At 39.3% G+C, this 12326-nt stretch overlaps 1 long non-coding RNA gene across 1 annotated transcript in view; it reads left to right on the top strand.

Moving 5' to 3' along the window:
• The first annotated feature begins 872 nt into the window (after positions 1-872).
• Positions 873-12326, top strand: part of LOC113603936 (uncharacterized) — a 55125-nt gene continuing 43671 nt past the window's right edge. The window contains exon 1 of the long non-coding RNA XR_003425735.2: positions 873-1546. This is a non-coding gene — a long non-coding RNA (uncharacterized LOC113603936). The remainder of the gene's footprint in view (positions 1547-12326) is intronic.

Raw genomic sequence — 12326 nt, forward strand, 5'->3', positions numbered from 1 at the left:
AAGTCATACTCCTAGAGACCTGGACGAGGTGAAGTTCAGGCAGTCCATTCTCCCACGTGGCTCAAACCTCCTCAGTCCTCGTGTGAAAGGAGAGGGCATCGGCAGCCTAACAGCTGGTTCTCCAACTTAGAGACTGGAGGGCTGATGGCTGTAAACCAGTGCAAAGTGGACCTTCTGCTGGCTGACATCCGTATCAGGGAATGAGGATTGCTATGACCCTTGTGCACATGCACACAGGCACACACACTTTGCACACTTTGAATTTGCCCAAGTTCAGCTGTTATGAGAGACATGTTCTTGTTTGAGGACTCTGCTGACTAGGCAGAAAGGGAAGAAATTGGGATTTTAGTTTCTCAGGAGTCTTCAGGAGTTATTAGAACATTTTCTTTTATCAAAACTTCACATTTTCTAATTTCATCACCTTTTGCTTCTTTTCCACTCACAGGGCAGAAAGAACAAGGTAACAGTGGCTGATCCCCAGTGGAGAGGTTTGCCCAGACACGGCGATGGTGAGTTCTTTTTCTACGAAAGCCCTCTCCTCTGGCTCCCATGGAGCCTGCTCTTGAAAACAGGTTTATCGTGCCCTTATGTGGAAATAAGGAGTCTGTGGATCTTGTTCTATTAGATGTGATATGAATCTGTGAGGAAAATGTCTTCTTGGGTTTCCCTTCCCGATTCTGAAATATATGTTGCGTGAGCATATACGCATGTATGAATGTGCATACGCAGATCCTTTTCTTAACACTTCCATTTATTTCACAAACATCCTAGAGAGTTCATTCTCTGCCTGGGACTTTTCTGGGAGCTGGACTACGGGATAATTATGATCTTGTCTCTCGTGGAGCTTATGTTTTTACATGCAGGCAGGGTTTGTCAGAGGACTACACCACTGTCCATCCATACAAAATGCAATAACTGTTTTGAAGGCGAGCCTCACGGTGCCATGAATCTAAAGAGAAAAATGAGAAGCTCTAAGGAGAGATGGTCTAATGAAGACATTTAGCAAGAAGAAGAAGCAGGGAGTACTAAAATTTATCACCAAGAAAGTCTCGTCATGCAGGTTTTCCAGCTCGATTCTGAAAGTTCACTAAGTGGGGAAGGGCTTTAGATAAGCTTTCGAGATTCTGAACTTGAAGCTGGTATGGTTTGCGGTTTCCCTGTCGCTATGCAAAGCTCTTGCTGGCAACAGCCCATTATCAACAATGCCCTCTTGGAATTTCTTATGTGTGGAGAGACAGGTTGACAACCCCGACTGGCTTTTCCAAAGAGATTGTCTTGTGTTGTTCGGGATGCCATGAAAGTTCTGATTGAGTCTTGCAAGGCCCTGGGCCAATGGGGATGTCTAGTCTCAGGGGAGGAACTCTTTATGCAGTCGCTCTGGGGAGGTGCCCACACACTTACCTTTCCTTGCATTACACAACCGGATAGCATGCCAGCTCCAGGCTTGTGGCCGTTTCATAACCAGCCCTTTCATGTGTTATGTGTGAAGTTTGAAATAAAGCCGTCTTTGACCACCACGCTACAGAAACGATGGTTTTGATTCCAGGTGAGTCAGGTAATAGAACATTTGGACTCGCATTTTTTCTTTACAATCCGTTTATATCCCTACGGTGACATTTTCATTACTTTTATGTGTCTGTTTGTCGGTTTTCCCCCCCCACTCCATAAGTACACGGGATGTTATTTGTTATGCACTCCATGTTTATTTTAAGAAACCGGATCATTAAATCCACATCCCATGATTTAGCAAATGACCTTCAAGCATAAAATGAGGTGAGGGGTGTTATTTTCAAGAAGAAAGGAAAGCTTTGTGAAGGCTCACACTGGGTATCTGCTGCTGCTCTTTCCATTGTTCACAAGGATAATACTGCTTGTCGAATCTCCAAAGCAATGGTTGTTTTATGCTCTGCAAGAGCCCAATCCTCCAAATAATGAGGCTGATGTAACTCTGGGGATAGTTAAAAGGGGATAAATCCCAATGTAAGAAAACACAGTTTACTTTGTATATCCTTTAAGAGGTTAAGACCATGGTGATGCTCAGAGGTATTGCCACACTGCTGAGGTAAGCACGATGATCTTGTGACACCATGGCGTGATTACTAATTAGTCACAAATGTAAATGGTAGCCAGCAAATCTCTTTATTACATTAAAAGTGAGTTTACTTGCCAGGAGTTTGCTTTTTTTTTTTTTTCTTCCTTACTTAAGTGTGATGTAAGATTTCTCTAGTTGGAAAATCCCTTATTTGCTGATTTATATGGAATTAATGTTGCCTGAACTTTAGCCTTGTTTCCTAGTTTAGTTTAGTGCCACCGATAAATGGCCTTGATCAATAAAGTCCTCATTTTGACCTACTGAGAAGATCCAGTGTGGTCCTTCTTGGTATAGCTGAAGTAAGGTCACTCGTGGTCCCTCTCGGTACAGCTGAAGTAAGGTCAACCGGATGACTGTCAACATCTCACAGGACGTGAAGGATCTGGTTGCTGATGATTGTGTTCTCTGCTGTTCTCTTGAGCAACTGAGGATGTTAATACAATAGCTGTTATTTCACCGTCAGGCTTTAATGGTATGCATTTTACCCCTTCTAGTGGATTATTTCATTCTCTCTGTCCACATATACAGGTGGAATTAGTAGGAGACCATTTTAAAAATCAAAAACTATCATAAGTGATCAAATATATGGATTAAAGTTGCACTTTCTGGTCTCTTCACATCCAGGGCAAGCCTTTCTCATCTGTAGGAATATGCTTTTCTTTGGGACATTAAGCAGGTTGCTACTGTTTGCTTTGGGAGGCCATAGTCCCAATTTTCAGTAGGAGAGAAAGAGCATGCTATACCCAGTGAAGAAACAAGCACATCTTTCTGGTTGGACAGAGTGAGGTTCCCTCCTAAAGAGGCCCTGTGGAATCCCCAAACTCCTGTGACATTCATGATTCACGCGCCAACTTGGAAAATACATATTGAAATACAGCACTCGGGAAGTGCCCCCTGTGTGTGAAACCAAACATGAGCACGCGTGTATATGAAAGAATGCTAAAAATCCCACAAAACTCTTACAGTCTATTTGATGCCACAAAGTCTCCATAAAAGTGAAAGACATATAAGTGTCAGTACAACGAAAACATGAAGAAAGCAAACTAGTTTAATAGTGTAGTGGGAGAGAAAAAAATGAACTGGCAAGAGTGAACTGTCTTAAAATTCTGCTGAAGATTCCCATCCTCTCCACTCTCCCTTGGTTTGCACTGGCTGTAAAGGTATGGGAAGACCCATAAAAATAAACTCAGGTCACGAACAACTTCACCAAAAGTTCAGCACATGCGTTTGTCTAGGGCATTACATCCTGTGGGCAGGGGCAGGGATCATGGGGAACCAGCTTTATGGTATCTCCTCAAGCACTGCCTTTGGCGTAACTCCTGACCCAGGGCACACCCAGTGGACACACACTCTGCTCAGGACTCTCAGCGATACTAAGTGTCCGTTGGGGGGCTTATTGTGAATTTTAAGGGGTCTGGAAGCGAAATAATTAGTATTCTTTGCCTTCAACTGGCTTGCAGTCTAGATTGGATTACCTGGAAGACAGAATCTGAGATGTGGGCAGGAAGTTTACCAGAGAGAGCCCTGGAGAACACCACCTTTGTAGAAGAGTAGAAAGCAGGATCTGAACGGGACAGAGGGAGAGGATGAATTGACATGAGTTGCAATACAGGTTTCAGCCAATTAGTAGTAGCGTGGGGAGCTCTGGAGCTGGGATGGCCATGCAAGGTTGTCTCATACTGGGGATGAGAGACAGTACCAGAGCGTTATGCTTGCAAATCAACCCACTCTCTGGGCCAGGTTGTCTCCAGAAAGGGGCCTGACCTTGGGCAAGGCAAGCTTCTTCAGCCAAAAGAAGTCCCAGAGGGAAACTGGCTGAGAGTTAAGAGACCCACCAGAAAAGTAAATAAATGAATAAATAAATAAGAGAGAGAGAGAGAGAGAGAGAGAGAGAGAGAGAGAGAGAGACCCACTGGCTGGGCGAATGAGGGCTCAGATCCTGGAGGAGGGAGGCGGGACATGCATGAGTACAAATCACACGCAGAGAATAATGGCAACCAGCATGGTACACAGAAGTGGTTTTGGCTGTGGCTCATGTGTACTCGAAGTTTTGTAGAAATTCAGTTACTGAGGAAAAGAACGAAAACAGGAATACTCGGGATTTTTGCATGTGCACCTTGTATTCTGTGACAGTATACATTTCAGTAGTTTTTTTGTGACTACCTGCAGATTTTCTATGTGTACATCCATGCCTTCTTAAAATGAAGACAGTTTTACTTATTCTTTTTCAATATGGATACTTGATACTCCTTTTTACTTGCACCATTACATTGTCAAGGACAATGTTGAGGTGAAGTCAGTGACGGCAGACATCCTTGACTTGCTCTTGATCTTAGATTGAAACATTCAATCGTTCACTAGTAAATGTTAGATGTGGGTTTTACCTCTATTCTAATTTGCTGCAAGGGATTTTTAACATGATATTGTTTTGTATTTTGTCATACATCTTTTTCTGTATCTACTGAGATGATCATATAATGTCCCAAGGTTTGTTTATTCATTCACCCATCGAAGCATATTTTGGTTCCTTCCAGGTTTGGGTGATTACGAATAAGGCTATAATAAACACTGACAGTCAGGTTTTTGTGTAGACATAAGTTTTTTTTTTATTTTTTTATTTTTTTAATATATGAAATTTATTGTCAAATTGGTTTCCATACAACACCCAGTGCTCATCCCAAAAGGTGCCCTCCTCAATACCCATCATCCACCCTCCCCTACCTCCCACCCCCCATCAACCCTCAGTTTGTTTTCAGTTTTTAAGAGTCTCTTATGCTTTGGCTCTCTTCCACTCTAACCTCTTTTTTTTTTTTTTCCTTCCCCTCCCCCATGGGTTTCTGTTAAGTTTCTCAGGATCCACATAAGAGTGAAACCATATGGTATCTGTCTTTCTCTGTATGGCTTATTTCACTTAGCATCACACTCTCTAGTTCCATCCACGTTGCTACAAAAGGCCATATTTCATTTTTTCTCATTGCCACGTAGTATTCCATTGTGTATATAAACCACAATTTCTTTATCCATTCATCAGTTGATGGACATTTAGGCTCTTTCCATAACTTGTCTATTGTTGAGAGTGCTGCTATAAACATTGGGGTACAAGTGCCCCTATGCATCAGTACTCCTGTATCCCTTGGGTAAATTCCTAGCAGTGCTATTGCTGGGTCATAGGGTAGGTCTATTTTTAATTTTCTGAGGAACCTCCACACTGCTTTCCAGAGCGGCTGCACCAATTTGCATTCCCACCAACAGTGCAAGAGGGTTCCCGTTTCTCCGCATCCTCTCCAGCATCTATAGTCTCCTGATTTGTTCATTTTGGCCACTCTGACTGGCGTGAGGTGATATCTGAGTGTGGTTTTGATTTGTATTTCCCTGATAGGGAGCGACGCTGAGCATCTTTTCATGTGCCTGTTGGCCATCCGGATGTCTTCTTTAGAAGAGTGTCTATTCATGTTTTCTGCCCATTTCTTCACTGGGTTATTTGTTTTTCGGGTGTGGAGTTTGGTGAGCTCTTTATAGATTTTGGATACTAGCCCTTTGTCTGATATGTCATTTGCAAATATCTTTTCCCATTCCGTTGGTTGCCTTTTAGTTTTGTTGGTTGTTTCCTTTGCTGTGCAGAAGCTTTTTATCTTCATAAGGTCCCAGTAATTCACTTTTGCTTTTAATTCTCTTGCCTTTGGGGATGTTAGACATAAGTTTTTAAATCAGTTGGGTAAATAGCTAGAAATGTGATTGCTGGATCATATGATAAAATTGTTCAGCTTTGTAAGACACTTGTCAAACTGTCTGTGAAGTGGCTGTAACAATTTCATCCCCATCAACAATAAACCACACATCAGTTTCTGTTGCTCCATATTTTTGCCAACTTTGAACAATTAGCCATTCTAGTAGTGGGCAATGGTATCTCACGTTGTTTTGGTTTGCATTTCTCTGATGACATACAATGCTGAACATGTTTAATAGGCTCTATTGGCCATCTGTATATCTTCTTAAGTGAGATGTCAGTTCAATTTTTTTGTCCTTTCGAAACTGGGTTGCTTATTCTCTTAGTGTGTGGTTCAAATCTTTTTAATATTCTTTGAGGTGCGACAGAACGCATGCATAAAAACACTGTTGCTGCATATTGAAGTAGGATGGCCATCTCAAGGCAAAGCACTTGGGCAATTGTTTTAGTTGCGAGCTAAACTAGCTGCTTTTTTTCAGAGAACACCAGTTTCACTTGGGGAAAAATGACTGAGAAAAAATGTGCATAATTGGCAGTCATTATCTCAAAATTAATGGAGAGGACCTGTAACTTCAAGAAATCAACTGCTATTCAACAATTGCCCTAGTACGTATGTATCCAAAGGATACAAAGATGCTGATTTGAAGGAGCACATGTACCCCAATGTTCATAGAACTGCTATGAACAATAGCTAAATTATGGAAAGAGTCCAAACATCCACTGACTGATCAATGGATAAAGAAGATGTGGCGTATATATACAATGGAATACCACTCAGGGATGATAAAGAATGAAATCTTGCCATTTGCAACAATATGGATGGATCTAGAGGGTATTATGCTAAATGAAATAAGTCAGTCAGAGAAAGACAGATTTATCATATGATTTCACTCAAATGTGGAATTTGAGAAACACAACAGGTGAACATAGGGGAAGGGAAGGAAAAATAAAATAAAAACAGAGAGGGAGGCAAACCATAAGAGACTCTTCAATACAGAGAACAAACTGAGTTTTGATGGAGGGAGGTGATGGGGGTGGGCTGGACGGGTGATGAGCATTAAGGAGGGCACTTTTTGGGAGGAGCACTGGGTGTTATATGTAAGAGATGAATCCCTGGGTTCTACTCCTGAAGTCAAGACTACACTGTATGTTAACTAATTTGAATTTAAATTAAAAAAAAAATCAACTGCTATTTTTGTTGTTGTTGTTGTTGCCGCCAGTGAAAACATTTGAATTTGCAACTGAAACTTAGAATTTTGGACACTTTTATCTGTCATGCAGGGCTTCAAACTTCTCTCTTGTGATGACATTGGTAGTGATATTGACAAATGGAATCTTTGATAGCATATAATATGACGCATCAACATTCAGAATAGCTGCTTAATTCAGTGTAGCAACAATTTCCAACTGACCAATGTATAATTTAAGAAAATTATGTAGGGGTAAAATATCCATTCAAAGTGCAAAGCGGCACTTTGATTAAAATCCACATAATGGCTTTTAATGCAGTTAGTGTAAGAAAAGTTCAAGCTGTCACTTTTCAAGTTCTGGCATACTGTCAAAGAAAAATATCCACAATTATCTGTAAAAGCTATTAAAATAGCCCTTCCTTTCCTAACTGCAAGTCTTTGTGAGGCTGGATTTTCTTTATATACTTCAATTAAAGTGGCCTATGGCAACAGATTGAATGCAGAAGCAGATGTGGGAACCGATGTCTTTGAATAAACAAGACATTAAGGAAATTTGTAAGAAGGAAAATAATGCCATTCTCATTAATTTTTGGAAGATATGGTTATTTTTATAAAAGCATTTCAGTTATGTTAGTAGGCAACAGATTTATTATTTTATTTTACAAGTAATAAATATCTTTAAAAAATTCTCAGTTTTAATTTCTTATGGGGCAAGCATCGATAGATATAATGCACACAAACAAAACTTGCTATAACTGTCAGTACTTTTTTAAGAGTGCAAAGGAATCTTGAGAAGAAGTTTGAGAATCATTGTTCTAAACACTACTTTAATATCATCCCATATATTTTAATATATTTGAATTCTCATTTTCATTCAGTTTAACGTATTTTTCAGTTTGTTTTCTGATTTCTTCTTTGTCCTACATTGATTTAGAAGTATGCAGTTTAACGTCCAAATATCTAGGGATTTTCCAGATATCTTTCTGGTTTTGATTTCTAATTTAATACCACTGTGGTCAAAAAACATACTCTGGTTTCAATCCTTTTAAATTTATTGAGACATATTTTATGGCACACCATATGGTCTATTTTGGTGAATGTTCCATGGGCTTCTATAAGAAGTTATGTTCTGCTGTTTTGCGTGCAGTGTTCTACACATCCTCCGTATTGACCCTTTTATTATTATTTAATGTTCTTCCTTATCTCTGGCAATATTCCATTCTCTGATGTCTAGTTTTTTCCAAAAGAATATAGCCAATTCAGTCAGGTCTTGATTTTTCACTTTTTAAAGAGTCCAACAATCTCTGCCTTTTAATGGAGTGTTTAATCCATTTATATTTAAATAATTGTCAGCATGATGGCTTTATGTGTTTTCTGTTGCCCTGTTTGTTGTTCTTTTTCCATTCTGTATTTGCTCTCCTGTGGGACTACTTGAATTACTTTTGGTATTCCCTTTTATCTCCTTTTGGCTTATTACCTAATAGATTTTTGTATGTTTGTCTTTGGTTTTCATGATTTTCCTAAACTGTGCTGTCCAGTGCAGTAGCCATGAGCCACACCTTTTGTGTTTTTATTATAGCTTCTACTTCTGCCTACATCTCAATCCTCAACAACACATTATCATTGTGGTCAATGATAATGGTCAAATCTCTAGCAACTAATAAATGAGAAAAGAAATATTCTATTTCATCTACATTTGCCTTATCTAGCATTCTTCATTTCTTTGTGGAAATCTGAGTTCTATCTGTAATTGTTTCCTCCAGCCTGCAACCATCCTTTAACATTTCTTGTAGTCTGTGTCTACTGACCTCAATTGATCTCAGATTCAGTTAGTCCAAATAATATGTGTTTATTCTTCTCCTTGTTACCCGGAATGTAACATGTCGTTTTCCTCTAGCCATCTTATAAATTGTTCCTTGATATTTGTTTTTTGTCACTTGATTATGATATGCCTTGGTATAGTTTGCTCTGGTTTTTATCCTGCTTTGGGTACATTGATATTCTTGCATCTCTGGTTTCTTGCTTTCATCAAATTTGGAAATTTCTTGCCATTCTTTTTTTCAAAGATCTTTCCCTTCAGTCCTCTGTTTCTGAAACTGTATGATAGACTGCTTGACATTGTTCCATGGGTTACTGATGCCCCATTCATTTCTTTTAAGTCTTCTTTCTCTCTTTTTTCAGTTCAGTTGGTTTCTTCTGCCATATCTACAAATTCACTGGTCATTCTTCTTCAGCATCTAATCTATTCTTAGGCCTACACAATGAATTTTTTAATTTCAAATGGTGTTTATTTTGATGCTAGAGATTCTTTTTTTATTCCTATTTTCTCTTTATTTGTGCTTTCCTTTTAACCCTTGAACATATTTATAATACTGGCTTTAAAGCTTTTATTTGCTATTTTTATTTTCTCCCTCTTATCTTGTTCTGTTTCTATTGGGTGATGTTTCTCCTGTTTATGGGTCATATTTTCTTGTTTCTTCAAATGTCTAGTAATCTTTGATTAGGTGCTAGATATACTGATTTTTTGTGTGGTTGAGAGTTTGGATTTCATTTTCTTCCTCTAAAGAGTATTGAATTTTATTTTGGCAGGCAGTTAAGTCACTTGGGGGAGGCCAGTTTATGCTTTCAATGGATATTTTCAAGCTTTGTTTGGGTATGTCCAGTAGAGCATTTACTCTAGAGCTAATTTGGCTTACACTGAGGCATGATCTTTCCGGAGTTCCTACCAAATGCTGTCAGTGTCCGACAAAATACCTCTCCTGTGGTTTGTTAGAACATAATCATTTCCCAACACCATGCCCCTTTTAGATGTTGCCCAGCTTCCCAACAGCTTCTCTTTCTTTAGTAGTTGATGTTTGCCAGGACTCATGGAGTCTCATTCTGTGCATGACATTCTAGCTTGGTATTCAAACATTGAAAGGCCCCTCTGTGGATTTCAAGGGTTCTATCTCTGCTTAGCTAACTCCTGATACTCTGCTCCACAAACTCCAGTGGCTTCAGCTTCTCTGAACTAATCTTTGTCCTCTCAACTCAGGAGGCTCACAGTGATCTATTTGGGTTCCCCCTTTTATGCCAGGACCTAGTAAATGTCTCCAGGAAAGAAACTCTGGGATAACAGAAAGGCTTATATTCTTTGTTCACTTCTCTTAGACAATACGTGCTTATGCTGATGACTTCTCTATCTCTTAAAACTGTTGTTTCACATATTTGGTCCAGTTTTCTAGCTATGGAAAGCAGGAGGGTTAGTTGGCACCAGTTACTCCAACTCCATCAGTGTTGGAATCAGAAATCAACACTGGGATGCCTGAGTGGTTCAGTTGGTTGAGTGTCTGACCTCGGCTCAGGTCATGATCTCACAATGCATGGGTTCAAGTCCTGTGTTGGGTTCTGTGCTGATACCTCAGAGCCTGGAGTCTGCTTTGAATTCTGTCTCTCTGTCTTTCTGTCTCTCTCTCTCTCTCTGCCCCTCCCTGCTTGTGTGCTCTCTCCCTCTCCTTCTCTCAAAAATAAATAAATAAAAAAAAGAAATCAACATTTAATTTTGATACTGTATGAAATGAGGAATAATTGAATGTCTTTGAGAAAGAGAGTGACATGATAAATATTGTGTTTGAGAAAGCTCAATATTGATAAAGAGATGAATTATATGGTGGACAAACTAAGACAAGGAAAACCATTTAGAGAGTGGTAAGTCAAACATAAGATGAATACAGCTTTAACTGAGATAATTGTGATGGCAATGCACCTGTAGGGTATAGATAAGAAAACTTGTCTCTAGGGTTGTTGTTCAACAGGGGTTGGACTGGGGATGTACACCTGTTATGTTCCTGGGAGGACACCTGAAGGAAGGGAGTTATTAATAAGCAGTAAAGAAAAAAAATAGGAGTATCTACTTTTTTCTAGATGCTTTACATATTTTATCTTATTTATTCCTCACAACAACCTTGTGGGTGTTATATATCCCAATTTAAAGGTGAAAAGACTGGGGATCAAAGAGATTAAGAAACTGCAGTCAGTTAAATAAGCTGGAAATGATAGCACCCGTCTTCAGCCTCAGATTTGGCTGCAGAACTCAAGCTCTTTCCTCAGTCATACTTCCTCTATAAAGTGAAAGAGAGGTAGCTTTTAGAAGCTATATTTATATTAATAGAGAGATACTAGTAACATTAGGATTATAATTTACTAATACCTAAAGTTTTCTACCCAAGTAAAATTAAAAGTAAAAATTACAAATCTCTGAGAAACGCAAACTTTTCAGTTGTGTGAAATTGCACACAAGCTAAAAACGTGATGGCAATAACTGTAAAGAAAGTGGTTTCTTAGGTGTTTGTAACATTCAAATTATAAATTCTCTTTTGAGTTTCAAAAATATTAAAAACTCCTATAAAGCTCCACCCAGGTGGAATTTGGAGGTGACTCTTTGCCAACTGTATGAGAGACTCCTTCACTATAGTACATCAAAACCATCCTCTGATTTGTTTTAAATGCCTCAGAATGACTTTGGGAGTAAAAGAGAAAACAGAGGCATGATTGCTAATTTGCTAGACTCAGCAACAACTTTTTGATATGTTTGTACTTCTTTGCAAGAACATTAACCATCAGTGATGTGGATAGGCTGGGGATAAAGGGACCAATGTGGGCATTCTCTGCAAAGCAATTGGTTATTATCAGACATAAACCAGGGGCTTTTATGGCATAGACTCTGCTATTTTAACACAGGACCAGTAATTAGACTGATCCTCACTTGGGCGCCTAAGTGATACTTTGTAAAGAGGGACTTCCCTCTGGCTTTATACCTTCAGTTGCTCCTTAGCTCTCTCTCTTCTCCATTATTCCCTTTCCTTTCTTCCATTCCACTTGTACTGCTGGATAAGAATGGACCTTCTCATCCCAACAGTTTGCTACTGGTAAGTATTTTCAATATCTGGAGACCCACAAATAAAAAGGTCTTGAGGGAAAATATCTATGTGTAAGTCTGTCTACTACATATGTCTCCTCTAAACCAATAGCTATCAAACATATTCTGTCTGAAAACACTAACCAGAAGAATTTAGTAAGTACTAGATAACAGTACAAATCAGTGGCTATGATATCTCAGAATCTGTACTAACACATATACAAGGGAGATCTTGAAGGCCTTAGGTAGACATGGTAAAATCTGAACAAGGCTCCTGATCTCTTTCTTTTCTACCTATGGTTTGTTGTGATAGTTCAGAACAAGGTGGCCAATTACTTCAGAAAATGGCCCTTGACCCACTGGGCTCTTCACGCTCTTGAAAACGCCCTACCAGGAGTCAGTTTCCAAAGCCAATGCCAG

Source organism: Acinonyx jubatus, chromosome E4 (assembly GCF_027475565.1).
Source record: "Acinonyx jubatus isolate Ajub_Pintada_27869175 chromosome E4, VMU_Ajub_asm_v1.0, whole genome shotgun sequence".
NCBI lineage: Eukaryota > Metazoa > Chordata > Mammalia > Carnivora > Felidae > Acinonyx > Acinonyx jubatus.